We start from the raw sequence: 12921 nt of genomic DNA, 5'->3' as shown, positions 1-12921 counted from the left end.
CAGTTTCCTTTCACCAGTTTATTTTCACTTCTATTCTGGCAGCTGTCTACAGCAGTAGGCATTTATCTTAAATAATTTGCTACTTGTTGAAGTATTCATTGGGGGGGATGGGAAGAGGGAAATTGCCATTCTTGGTGCACCATGTCATAACTGATAAAAAAAAAAAAAAAATCAGTAAAGGTAAAACAGATTTCCCACAGAATTTTCCCCTGACTTCAGAGGGGATCTTACACTATAGGTACCTTGCCCCTCCCCCAAGCGTAACACCACCAGAACTTGCTGAACTTAACTTTTTAATTATTCTAAGTAGCAAAATTTGTGGAAGCTGCTTGCTTTTACTTAAAGCCTCCAAAGGATTTTCCTTACAGAAAAAAGTTCAGTGATGAATGCAGTAAAAAATAAACCTACTAATAAAAAAAAAAGCGAGGGTTAGGGCTCTCCCTTTTCTTCTTACACTGCTAACCTCTTGCAATAATGAGGCAGAGCCTTTGATGCAAACTACCTGTTTCTGTGTTCAGCAACTAACACCAAGAGCAGAGCTGCTGGAACAAAAAGGACAGTGGAAATTCAAAAGGTAAGAGCAGCATTTAATGGGGATTTCTGTGAAATGTACTTTACATTACCTTAATATCTGTGTTATGAGCAAAATTATCATTTGCCCAGTTTGTAGAGTACTGTGGAAGAAAGAAAAATGTCAATGTCAAGTGCTATTGGCAATATAAAGGGCTGTTCCAAGCAGGAAAAAAAGTGAAAAGAAAGAAAAAGTAAACGTTTCCATTCTCCTTACTGGCTACAGTTATGGGAGGCTGGCAAAGTACATTGCAAAGCAGACCTTAGAAAGTGTTTGGTAATTTTTATTAAATAGGAGTGAAAGCAAAATGGGAAAGAGTGAAAGTAAAATTACATTCTTGTGTTGCACATACGAAACCCAAGGGAGCAACTGGTATTCCAAGCACTGGTTGTTACAAATGATTTGATGAAAGACCAGTAGCTGTTAAATTCTAATGCTTTTCTAGGCTTTATACAAATTCTGTGAAGTCAGAAGTTCACTGCAGCAGGTGAAAAACCAGGCAAGCCTCCCTAGCCCTCATTTTCTCTCATTTGAATGCAACAGTTTACACTGCAAGTTTGCATACTGTATTCCCACAACAAAGTAAGCAGAACTGTAATTTGCTATTTAGAGTAGCTCATTTTTCCAGACTGAGCTAGCACTAAAGCTTGAGCTAGCACTAAAGCTAACCATTTCACAGTTGCAAAGCTAAAAAAAAAAAAAAAAAAAAAATCTGTTGCTTACATAACATATTAATTATATTTACAAAACACATACAGTTCCTGTTCTACTATCTGAGAAAGTTTCAAAAGCAGAAAAACAACAGACAATGCTGGAAAACAAAGTATTTTCTTTTCACCGTAAAGTATGAGTAATAATTAACTGGCATTCTCCAAATGGAGACAAACAATGTTGAACCACACATTCTCCATTCCACAAGCGTCTGTGTCCAAAAATATCCAAGACAGCTATCCTTTGGAAAATCCTACCTCTAGAGTTCAAATTCAAGCCTAAACAAAACCAAACCAAACTGAACCAATACCCTCTTCCCAGCCCCCGCAAACTCCACAGCATGCAACACTTCCTCAACTCTGTGTATATCGGTATAAACTGATAAAATAAGTTTTAAAAGTTATGTATGCACATGATTATGTGAGTGTGTCAGAGAGGAGTTATAATCAGAACCTCAACTGTAATGCCCTGTTTCACCTAATGTTTCAGCAAAAAATTAACTTCAGCTATGTGAGTCAGTCTTCTTGAAGTCGTCCAATACTGAACCAACAGCTTTGACTCCCGTTAAAATCAAAACCAGACAGATTTGCTCCAGTTCTAGTTTGTTAGGAGTTGGTTGAAATTTTCATGAGAATATGAATTTCCATGAGGATTGAATTTCAAAGAGCAGACATCTTACAAAAATTGCTAACCTTGAAATATTTCCCTTGGACTCTTATGGCATGTAGATGCCACTTCATCTGTGTGCACTTCTTCAATGTAAGCTTAAATTACACTGGACCTAAACCTCTTTACTGAGTATTTTAAGGGAAGCACCAGTGAGAGTGCCATCTGTATTTCCCCTGGTATAGAGGCTTACAAAATTATCAAAATTTTAAATTAAAATTTAAATTAAAACCTAGCAAGCTGGTTAATTTGCATGTGTGGTAGATAGGTCTCAGATCTGCTACAGCTATGTTGACCTCATAGAGGGAATCTAAAGGCAAATAAACATCACTACTGTGTTACAAATTCTCAAGTTCATCAAAAACCTTTGACATAGGAACCAGTCTGATAATGTGCTTAGCTGACCAAAAATAGTGTGACAACATCACACTCTGATACTTTCAAAACTAGATGAGCTTCAGTATTTTAAATATCCAGCAGAAGACTACGTGTCATCATTAGTGCTTATTGGTTTATAGTAATACAGATATGCAAGTCACAGTGCTGATGAGAGATTTATCAGTATTCTAGGACTAAAAGTGAATTTAACTAATCACCTATGACATGACAAAAGAGGTGTCATCAGCCAGGGGCATGTGTTATTCAAAAGAAAACAGGAAATAAAAAGACAAACACAGGTGCCAAGCACAACTGGCGCAGCCTATAAGTCCGGTTGTTTTCTCCAGAACTCGATCTGATGGCCATATTGATAATGTAACAGTGGCTCTTGCCAAAGCAACATACCAGTGTCAGCTCTGTTCTATTCACAGCCAATTCAGCAAAAGCGAAGGTTATCCAATATTTTGCATTATAAAAGTCTCTTTTCAGCTGCCTATAATTTAGCAACTCTTCAACCAATTAATCTGAACATTCCCATTCCTTCTATCTGCCCTGGGACAGTCTTCCGGAGAGCTTCTGTATAATTGTACTGCTGGTCGCTGAAACCAGAATAAGAATAACTTTGCCCCATCAATACGTTCAGATGATAACGCCTAGCACTACAATGCTTAAGAACAAGGACTTAAGACTTGGCTAGGCATATCGTTACTTCACACTTGTATAAGATCAGCTTGGAGACCAGCATGAGGAACCAGTGGATGGGGAAAGAAAACAGAAAATGGTTTGATCAGTCCTCAGCAAAGGAGTTCATGTCTGCAGACTAATTAATTCTTCACTGAGTGGACAACCAGCTACAGGTGCGGTCAGTCTAAAACCTGTGACAGAAGTCTCTATGAAACTGCATCTTGTGGAAATACATAGAAACAAGTGGGGTTTGTATTCAGTTTTTAACCAGACAACAATAACCAAAATCCTTTAAAGCATAAGCAACATAATTTCTTTTCCCTGATAAATCAGGTCTAAACACCTCAGGCTGGAGTCCCAGACTTTGCAAAAACTTCTGCACCAGCTTCCCTGCACTTTTATCACACTTTATAAAAACAGGGGAGTGCCCCCATCACCCTCTGGAGCTGCTCTGCAAACAAAATGTATTAAGATCTCTGAAGCCTAAGTGTTCCAGAAGGCACCCTTGACAAAACTTAGTATATACCACAGATTAAAAGGAGGGTTTGACCCTCAAATTATAAGCAGCAGTATGCTCAAATTAACTGGAAGAAGTACCCAACTACAATTGCATGCAGCTACAAAGGGAGTCAGTCTGTCCAAAGTACGTGTTAAATCGTGGTCACAGGCCAAACATTTCTAGATGTCCTCCTCTTCATGCTTTGCCTCCTGTATTAGTGGCTGATAAAAAACATTTTGCCACTACTTAGGTGGGCAGAGAAAGAGACAAAGCCGAAACCCAAAAGCTGTTACATGGTTTATTCACTTAAAAAAACATATTTTCATTGTAATCTGAACAAGGCTCAATAACTACATTCTGGGAATTAAGATTCAAACTCAGTGTTCTTAATTTGTGTTTTTCCATAGAGCCAGGCCTTTCAGAGATGCTGCATGGTCTAGTGATGGTCAGAGGAGAATACTGGGAGCCTTTAGGTTACTGGGTTCTAGTCCAAATTCACAGCACTGACTCACAGTCTGGAACAAGTCACTTGACCTCCTATGCCTCAAACAGTCCAGCTGGAAAATAGAGAAAGAAAACCAGCAACACTGAATAAAAAACAGTTATTATGACTAAGATCAGCTCCTGGATAAATCAAATATCAAATAAAATGTGTTTTCCATATGGAAGCTGCTTTCCTAAAGTGGAATAAAATGTAAATGCCTGTCAATTATAAAGATCTGAGAGGCAAGTGGTAAGAAAAGCAGCTCGGTGACAGACCAACAGGAAAGACTCTGGTAGGAATGAAGGACAGTTTTTGAGGTGCTGAGACATGGGAGATGGAAGGTAGTCAGGCATCTGGCAGCAACAAAGGTGAAACCATGGTTTGAAGAGGTCAGAGACAGCAATGTGTCTGAGTCAGAAAAGGTCACTTATTCAATATTCCAGCTGTAAGATGAAAGAATGCAAGTGGAGATTTTTCAGAGCAGAGATCACAGATGCAAGAACATCTAAAAGGTATACTGTTACTTGAAAGTGCCACTGAGATATGATGAATCCATCCTCTCAGGCCAAAAAAATTCTCATCAGCTCTTGATTTTACCTTTTCCTTCTCCTCTCCTGCACCTCTCTAAGCAGTCACCCCCATGTCCGTGAGTTTCCACCCTGCCCAGGAATCCAGGCCTTTAACTAGATTTCAATAGGCCAATCCTAACTTTAATAATACTGCACTATTCTAAACATTGGACCATCTGAAGAACAGCGATCTATGACTCTGCTAAAACCCTCACATCACAGAAGTACCAGTACAAGATGCGATATCCCTAGGAAACAGTGCAGCCAGGTCTTAGACTTGCATGTTTTCCAGCAGATCCAAATGTTCATCTGAAAAAAAACCCCCCATGGATCTCTTTCTGCTACTCTGCTGCCATAAAGACATCATTATGTAAGCCTAAGACAGAAAGATCTATGCTTTCTTTCCATATAGAAGAAGAGTCTTGAGTCCAGGTACTTCACCTGTCCTAGGCCACACATTAGATGATGCAGGATAAGGATGCCATTTCCACTGTTCTGCCTCTCCTGAGCTGTGCTTTCTGCATGTTTTTGTGACAGAAAGCCATTCCATTAAAATACAATGTTTTTGAAAAAAGTGTATTTCCTATACTAATAGAACAGCTGAAGCAGCAGTGTCATTCCTTATTGGCATTTAATACCAATACTGGTATTACTGGTATTTAAATATCTTATTGGTATTTAATGGTTGGACTCTATGATCTCAAAAGTCTTTTCCAACTTAAATGATTCTATGATTTACAACAGGCTCATATGAAGGTGGATATATGAGACTGGTTGTAAAACAGATGAGCCTTAAAGAATTAATACCTTCTAGAAGCACACAGAATCCAAACCTCAAAAGGAACAAGTACAGCATCATTTGAACTTGGAATAGATACCGATCTCCAGCATGCCCACAAACTTCCAGACTCACCAGCTGAGAACTCATGATTTTAGAGAAAACAAAAAAATACAAAAGGTCAGATGTCCTTGAAGTAAAATGTAGGCTGAATTGTCAGTCAGTGACAGTAGGGAAATGTGAACAAAATGAAAGAGCTAGAGTCTAAGAGTCAGCCGTCTACACTTTGCACAGTGAACTGTTTAAAGAAAGAAATTGATTTCCTTTGACTGACTTTACAAAGCCAAAACAAATTATGAAAGTGTTGTACCAACAGCACTATCCAGTTCAAGTCGGAAACGCACCACCAGGAAGGCCACTACTAGAACTGACCAAAGCAGCAGCTCCCCTGGAGATTGGTAAAGCTTGTTTGAAACACTAAAAGCAAACACATGCAGAAGAATTTAAGTTTGAAGAACTAGCCACATCAGAAACCTGCAGCAGTGGATGCTCTGACAATGTACCAGCATTTTCATTACAGTGCATTAGTTAATCCTCTGGAGTTTTTATTGGGGCTGGATAACCTCCTAGGGCACAGGACAGGCCAGCAGCAGTTATGGCATACCAAGGTGGAGACACACAAACCAGGGAGGAGTGCCACTTTACTGTGTGGCCTCAGGCAGGTCCACAGGGTACAGAAATGCACCCTGGCTGCTTCCTGCGACAGCCCAACTTCCGAAACACTGTGGTGAAAACTATTAACAGCACAGAGTCTTATGGGCTGTGAAGCTGGTACTGACAGCTCCTCACTTTCATCTAGCCAGGAGAGAACCGAGGTATAAAACCCACTTTTAACAGTTAGAGTAAAAGCAATTTAAAGAATAGGGAAAGAGAGGGCAGCAACTGAGCAAGTGGCTGAAGGATAAAGGAGGCAGCGCTGCAGGCCCAGGCAACCTACAGTCCTGCAGTCAGTAATCAATACAAAACGTTAGACCTGCTAACCACAACTTGCACAGGTACCTGATGTGATGATGAGGATATGAAACATGGAATGATGTTGATTTATGGTTAGCCTGCTGTCCATGATCCTCCTTTGACAGGAAAATGGGAATTATTTTTTTTGCTCAAAGCAAACCTCTCTCTTGACAATATCCCTAGCAGGATGTCAAAGAAAACACTTGAGAATCCCAATGCGGACAAAACCCAAGACAAACTCCTTGTTGGGATTACTACAACTGAACATACTCATATATTCTCTTCCTATTGCTTTTATCATCTGTTTCTTCACAAGTAAGCTTCCATGTATTTAAACACTCCTGTTAAGGCATTTAAAGACACAAACACTTAGACAAGTCACTAGAAGAAACATCTCACTGCTCCTGTGGACCAATGGCAAAACTGAAACTATTGCAGCTGTTGTCTTTTTGCCCAAACTAGCGGCAAGGCTTGACCACATAGACTTCAGAGTTGGGACTGCAACTTACCACTTCCTTATTCCCTTCTTGGATACACACCAAATACCACTAAATTCTTTCCAGACTTCTGAGCACTCAGAGGATCAGGTTCTTACACCTTTTGGCATGCTTTCTGTTCATGCAGTAAACATATGCACTAGTGCACAAACCCTTTTTCTGTGGTCTCAGTGCCAGTCTCAGCTTTTCTATTGTTCAGCCCTTATTTTAAGTGACTTCAGTTGAAACTCTGTGGCAGCCCCCAGAAGACTGGTGGATCTAGTAATTAACCAAAGTAATAACACATTTATGCAGTAAAAATGTAACACTGTAATATTTACTCTTAAAGGATACTATTTGCATAGTTCAAAGCCTATACTGCATTATATGGATAAGATCAGGAAACACTGAATTAGTAATGGTTCAACCACTCTGGGGAAAAAAACGTACAAATTTTCCACCACTGTCATCCAAAAAATACTCTAAATGTTTTTATGTCAAGTCTAAACAGAACGGTTCTGAAATCACCTTAAAGATTTTTCAGTTTTACTTACCGTGCAAGCAGAGCAAAAGGCCAAAATACCACTGAAAATTCTCTTTCCCAAATATGTGCAAATGGACCAATAAATGGTTAATAGCAGAAACCAACTTTTTGTTTCAGGTTTTCCAGTCAACATTGGAAGTCTCCAGAAGCTTGTGAAAAACTTACACCATTTAAGGTGCTTAAATCAACAAAAAACAGAACTTCAGCATTCTTGAAGCAGGTAACGTGCTTTCTTCCTATGCTGACACATTGTCAGTACATCAATACTAGTAACATAAATAAAATCATGTAATCAACTGTAACAAATAATAAATATAGATTGTTAAAACAAATAACAAATTATAATAAATAATTAAAAAACCTAGTAATTCAAGCTTTCACAAGCAACCCAATACCTATGTCTGTCTCCCATCCTAGAGTTATTTCCATTCACTGAATAATCTGATCACTCCAATTAACAGCAGCCTGAACAGAAAAATTCATTGTATTTATCACCAATATTATTCTATTTTGGTCAAAACAATATGAGAGATTAATACAGTCTAATTTATGAATTGGTACTAGACAAGTTTGACCTTTTTTACATAGCTTCAGTAATGAATCTCAGTGTCTATCTTTTTTTGCTATTTGTACCTACACAGAACTCAGATGACCTACAGGAAGAAACATCCAACAAAAAAAGCCATACTTTTTTTTTTAATTAATATTTTGATTTTCTTATTATAACTTTAAAATACATTAAGTATACTGTATAGCAATTACTATATCTTTAGAACTGATGATAAAAACACAAGACCTATTCAGAAGTTTTCAGCTGTTACGACCTGCCACAATGAATTAGACCCTGAACATATATTTATGCAAGAGATATCTATAAGAGGAGAAATGCTGCTCTTCTATTGTCTCACTGAAGCTGATTAAAACAGACAATAAAATGAGAAGTACTATATTACATGAACATTATTAGTGCTGCAGCCTCATTACAGTAGAATATTCTTCACTAAAACTCATGTTCCCAAATGGGAAAAGAAAACTATGTTTAAAACCACTGGCCATGTTCAGAATAGGAGAAAACCAGCCTCCCCTTCCCAGCTCTTCATTTGCTATACCAGCCTCAACAACTGGAAGCAATGAAGGGCCACCTCACCATTAGTTAACTCTGTCTTCGGTTAGAAATTTATACAAGATTTTGGTCTAAACTGTACCTTGCAAAAACAAACAAACCAACCAACCACCACCACCCCTGAAATTCTCTTCAGCTCACACATCATACAGCACTTTAGGAAGTTTATACATATGTTGCATCTCTACACAAATTCACACAGAGCTCTCAGAGAAGGGACAGAATGCTCAATTGGCATAAAGCCATCTGTGCACCTTCTCTGATGCTAGGCTGCATCACAGCATCTGAGGTCACTGGCTGATGATGTTACAGAAGGATGCCCTGATGTGATGCAGCCTATGGCTTTCATCTCCAGCGACTCTCCCACCACCACCCCATCTCCAGAAGTGTTAGAAGAAAGGGCAGGAGAGGTCACAGAAGACAGCCCTCCTCACCTAGACCTAGAACTCTGAAAGCTTGTACTGCTCTATGATTTTTACCCAGCATAAAGAAATTAAGACTTACATGCATATGTATAAATTAGGTTATAACCAAACCTTCAGAGAAGGTCTGTAGCTCATACTGCATATCACTGATGTGGTATATGATGCTTCCTGCCAGCGCTAGCAGGAAGCTACTGCCACTGAAATGTGCTGCTTGTATTCTGGAAATTCTGCTTTTGTTTCCCTGGGCTTCTTCCCACAACAACCTGAAAGCAGGAAGAAATCTTATGCTTGGTGCAGCAGTGCTAGCCCCATGAGTCAAGTATTGCCAGCTCCTGGAATGGGTGCATTTCATTACAATAATGTTGTAGAACAACCCTAGATAACAAACATTTGCAACTGTCAGACAAGACAGGCAACGGGCTCTTTCTTACAATGCGTATTTTTTCCATTTAGTAGATGCAAGCTTTCAGGAAGAGGGAGGAGAGAAGGTAACGATCCTAACAACAATCACAATTAACATCGCAACCTCAATCACATTCTCAACTACAACTATGGGTTTAGCAACACAGATTTTGAACTGTTGCAGATGTCCACCAAATTTGACGTTTCCTCATTCTCCTCTCTTTGTTGTTCACAAAGGACACAATTGCTAATTTCTTCCCTATGCTTATATGTGTTCTTTGCTGAGTAATGCAATAGCAATTAATTATTTCAAACAATTAAATGACTCCTGCAAAGAGCACATGCCCCATACAGAAACCAAATACAGCAACTTTAACAAAAATCTATCATTATTTTATGTTTTTATAAATGAGACGTCCCAAGAGTGTTGTAATTCTATAAGCCCCCAAAACAAGGTCCCAGTTCTTACACAGCATAAGGAAATGTTCAAGATTTCTAACTTTTTCTAAAGTAAAAATAATTAAATATACATAATACATTTCAGATAATGTCATGTTGGGTTTGTTTGTTTTAAACTGATGTAGCAATACTGGGGTGCCCTGAATTACAATTTATGAACAGCCAGGGACAACAGCCTTAAATCAGCTGTTTCTGATTCCAGATTTAGGTCTGAAAAAGAAATGCTGCTTCTTCCTAATAGATTGAGTCCCCAGACCTACTAGGAAGAAGGAGAGAGTAGGCATAAGGAATTCCTTTTCATGGAAAAAAAGCTGAATTTATTACAGGCTCTTCGGTTCCTGGTAAGTTTCCACATTTAAAAAAATAGTTTTGCACAAACTGGTTTCGCCCACACATTTTTATTATCTAATAAATAGATGAAAATTGTATTGACTGATTTTTCATTCCTAACAGTCTTCACATACGCTTGTAAAACCTGCTCAACTCAAGGCTATATCATGAGATGCCATAGATTCAAACTTTAAACAAATACATAAAGCCATGACCCATTTGTTTTGATATTCTGCAATGTTCCAGACGGGGAGAAAAGCCATCACTGAAACCATGAGACATACAAGACTTCACAATTTATTAAGAAGATTAGCTGGGTTTAGTTTGTGCAGTAATGATTAGTCACTGAATATGTGTTGGTTTGAAAGCCTAAAAGGTCAGGGATCAAGGAATTATTTGGCTTAATTGTGTTTGGATTTTTTCTGTCTTTTAAATAGGTAAAAGTTTCTTTAAGTCAAGCAGTACTTTGCGAATTAAGAACTCCGAGTATATTCCACACAGAACAACAAACGCATCTTAAATCTCAAATGTTTTTTCACTTGTGGATTATATTTGTAGAACTGCCTGCTGTGAAATGACAAAGTTCATGGTTCATCTGAACTTTTGAACTCAAGTGAGTATTTGACACAGCAAAACAATCTAAATGAACCTAACACAAAGTTTTCATAGTTTAAACCTAGCTTTCAGGCCTTTGTCTGGGGCAATTGGGTAGGAAAGTTCTTTATTGATGTTGTAAAAACTACCAGTTTAATAACAGGCAGAGAGAGTGGAGAGATCAGTGGAAAGAGCACCTTAGCATTTCTGAAATAGTGCTGGTTTGGTAGTTCATTGAACTTTACCTGACCCCATTACGAAGGCTTCCCCAGGACAAGTTGTAGCTGCATTTGTGACAAGACTGAAGTTTCCTATCTTACTTCAAATAGGCTTCAGGGCTGGGAGTTCACAGATATAGTCAGTTAAAAAAAAAAAAATACTCTGCACACATGAATTCACTTGGCTCCCTGCACTACTATTTCATTTTTATGTTCCGGCTGGATTCTCTTTATTATAGAGAAGTTGAAACCTTTTTCTTTTTCCCAGAAGGAAAAGGTTTGTCACCTGCATTCCTGACATACACCAGAAAGAGTCCTTAAAAAAAAAAACCAAAAAACCGAAAATAGTGCATTTGATATGCTTATGCTGTTGCTCCTCATTGACCCAAAATCTCAACCTGCTTGCATATGACTGCTATGATCCTTTCTTAACGTTAATAAAAGTTCTACAGCATTCTCAATTCATACTTTATCAATTTTAGACCTATCAGCCAACAAAACCTGGAAAATTTTTCAAGGCTTTTAAAATTACTTGTAAGACCCTGCAAGATGTCCTGTATTTCAAGTTCACAATCAGTTTCATAACTCGCTAGCACATATGAATGTCGAATATTTCTGACCACATTAGAAGTGCTGACTGCATATTACATAGGGTTCAGATGAGCGTTACAACACCAACAGATAAGTGATACCTACAACTGTTCAGAACAATCACGCTGCACAAGAACCTGCATTTCACCAGCTGGTGAGACTGAGCCACTCGCTACCTCCTTCCATCCAAGAGTGGAAAAACCTGAGATCACTCACAGTGGCAGCTGTAATAATCACCAACAACGTTATATCACCTCTCTGATACAGCTTGTTAACAAAGCTATATAGACGTTTTTATTCAGCTGAACTATGACAGGAAGGCAGATTCAAGAATTAGAAAATTCCTAAAGCAATTTAAAGACATGTGGCATTACTAACTTTGTTTTCCAACTCAACCTTCCAAATTTACCATTTAACGCCAAAGAGTACTTCTATAGCTCTTCCTTGGTTCACTTGGTTTGCGGGCAAGTTTTACTTCCAAAGATACTTGCCGGTTTTCCTATTCACCCAAGAGGACTGCACTCTGCAGGAATAAGGCAAGGAATTCTCTGTCTTGCTGCATTTAAAAAACAACAACAGCCACAACACACACACCCCCAAAAAAATCCCAAAAAGCAAAAAAACCCACCACAAACAAAAGAAAGGGGAAGAAGCCGCAGAGGAGCCCGAGCGGCGGCCCAGCGCCCCGGCAGGCGGCCCAGCGGCGGGGCCCGGCCGGGCGGGAAGGCGGGAAGGCGGGCGGCGCGCGCGGGGCAGGCGGCCGGGCTCCCGCCCTCCCCGGTCGCACTCCCCCCGACCGCGCAGTTCGCAGTTGTACAGATGCAAATAACGATAAGGAAGAACTTTAGCCGGCACCCCGAGCCTGGACCGCAGACCCGCTCGGTTTCGAACAGCCAGACAAAGGAATGCCTTGTACCTGCCATTAACAAGTCCCGGGTACCTTCTTATCTCACTGGCCAAAGGCACTGAACCCGCCAGGCTTCTGCGAGGCGGAGCAGCCCCTCGGGCCCGCCGCGGAGTCAGGCACCGGCCGAGGCGGCCGCCCCCCGCCGGCAAGAGCCGCCGCGCTCCCGGAAAGGCGGCGCGGGAAGGAGCCCGCCGGCGGGGAACGGGCGGCACCGCGCGAGGCGCCGCGAGCCGGGTAACGGCTGCGGCCCGCCCGCACCTGCGCGCCCAACGGCCGCCGCGCGCGGTGCCGCTGCTGTGGAGCGGCGGAGCCTCCATCCAGCCTCCCTTCGAACCGGGGCGATGGCTGCGGGGTTTGTAAACCACTGGGTGTCTGTCTCGGGACCCGCCTGCGCTCTGCGCTGCCCCAAACCGCGTGAAGCCGCCGGCAGCGCGTCCCCCGGGTCACTGTTTGAAGGGCAAGACCCTACTGACACTCCACACAGGGACCTGATCTGAA

The 12921-nt window shown here is 40.5% G+C and overlaps 1 long non-coding RNA gene across 2 annotated transcripts in view; it reads right to left on the bottom strand.

Moving 5' to 3' along the window:
* The window catches only part of LOC130155221 (uncharacterized), a 43447-nt gene extending 30874 nt beyond the window's left edge, over nt 1-12573 (bottom strand). For both annotated transcript variants that reach the window (XR_008823950.1, XR_008823951.1), the window contains exon 1: nt 12433-12573. This is a non-coding gene — a long non-coding RNA (uncharacterized LOC130155221). The remainder of the gene's footprint in view (nt 1-12432) is intronic.
* Between the last annotated feature and the right edge of the window lie 348 nt (nt 12574-12921).

The sequence above is a fragment of the Falco biarmicus genome, chromosome 9 (assembly GCF_023638135.1).
Source record: "Falco biarmicus isolate bFalBia1 chromosome 9, bFalBia1.pri, whole genome shotgun sequence".
NCBI lineage: Eukaryota > Metazoa > Chordata > Aves > Falconiformes > Falconidae > Falco > Falco biarmicus.
This window is presented reverse-complemented; position numbering and strand designations above follow the sequence as displayed.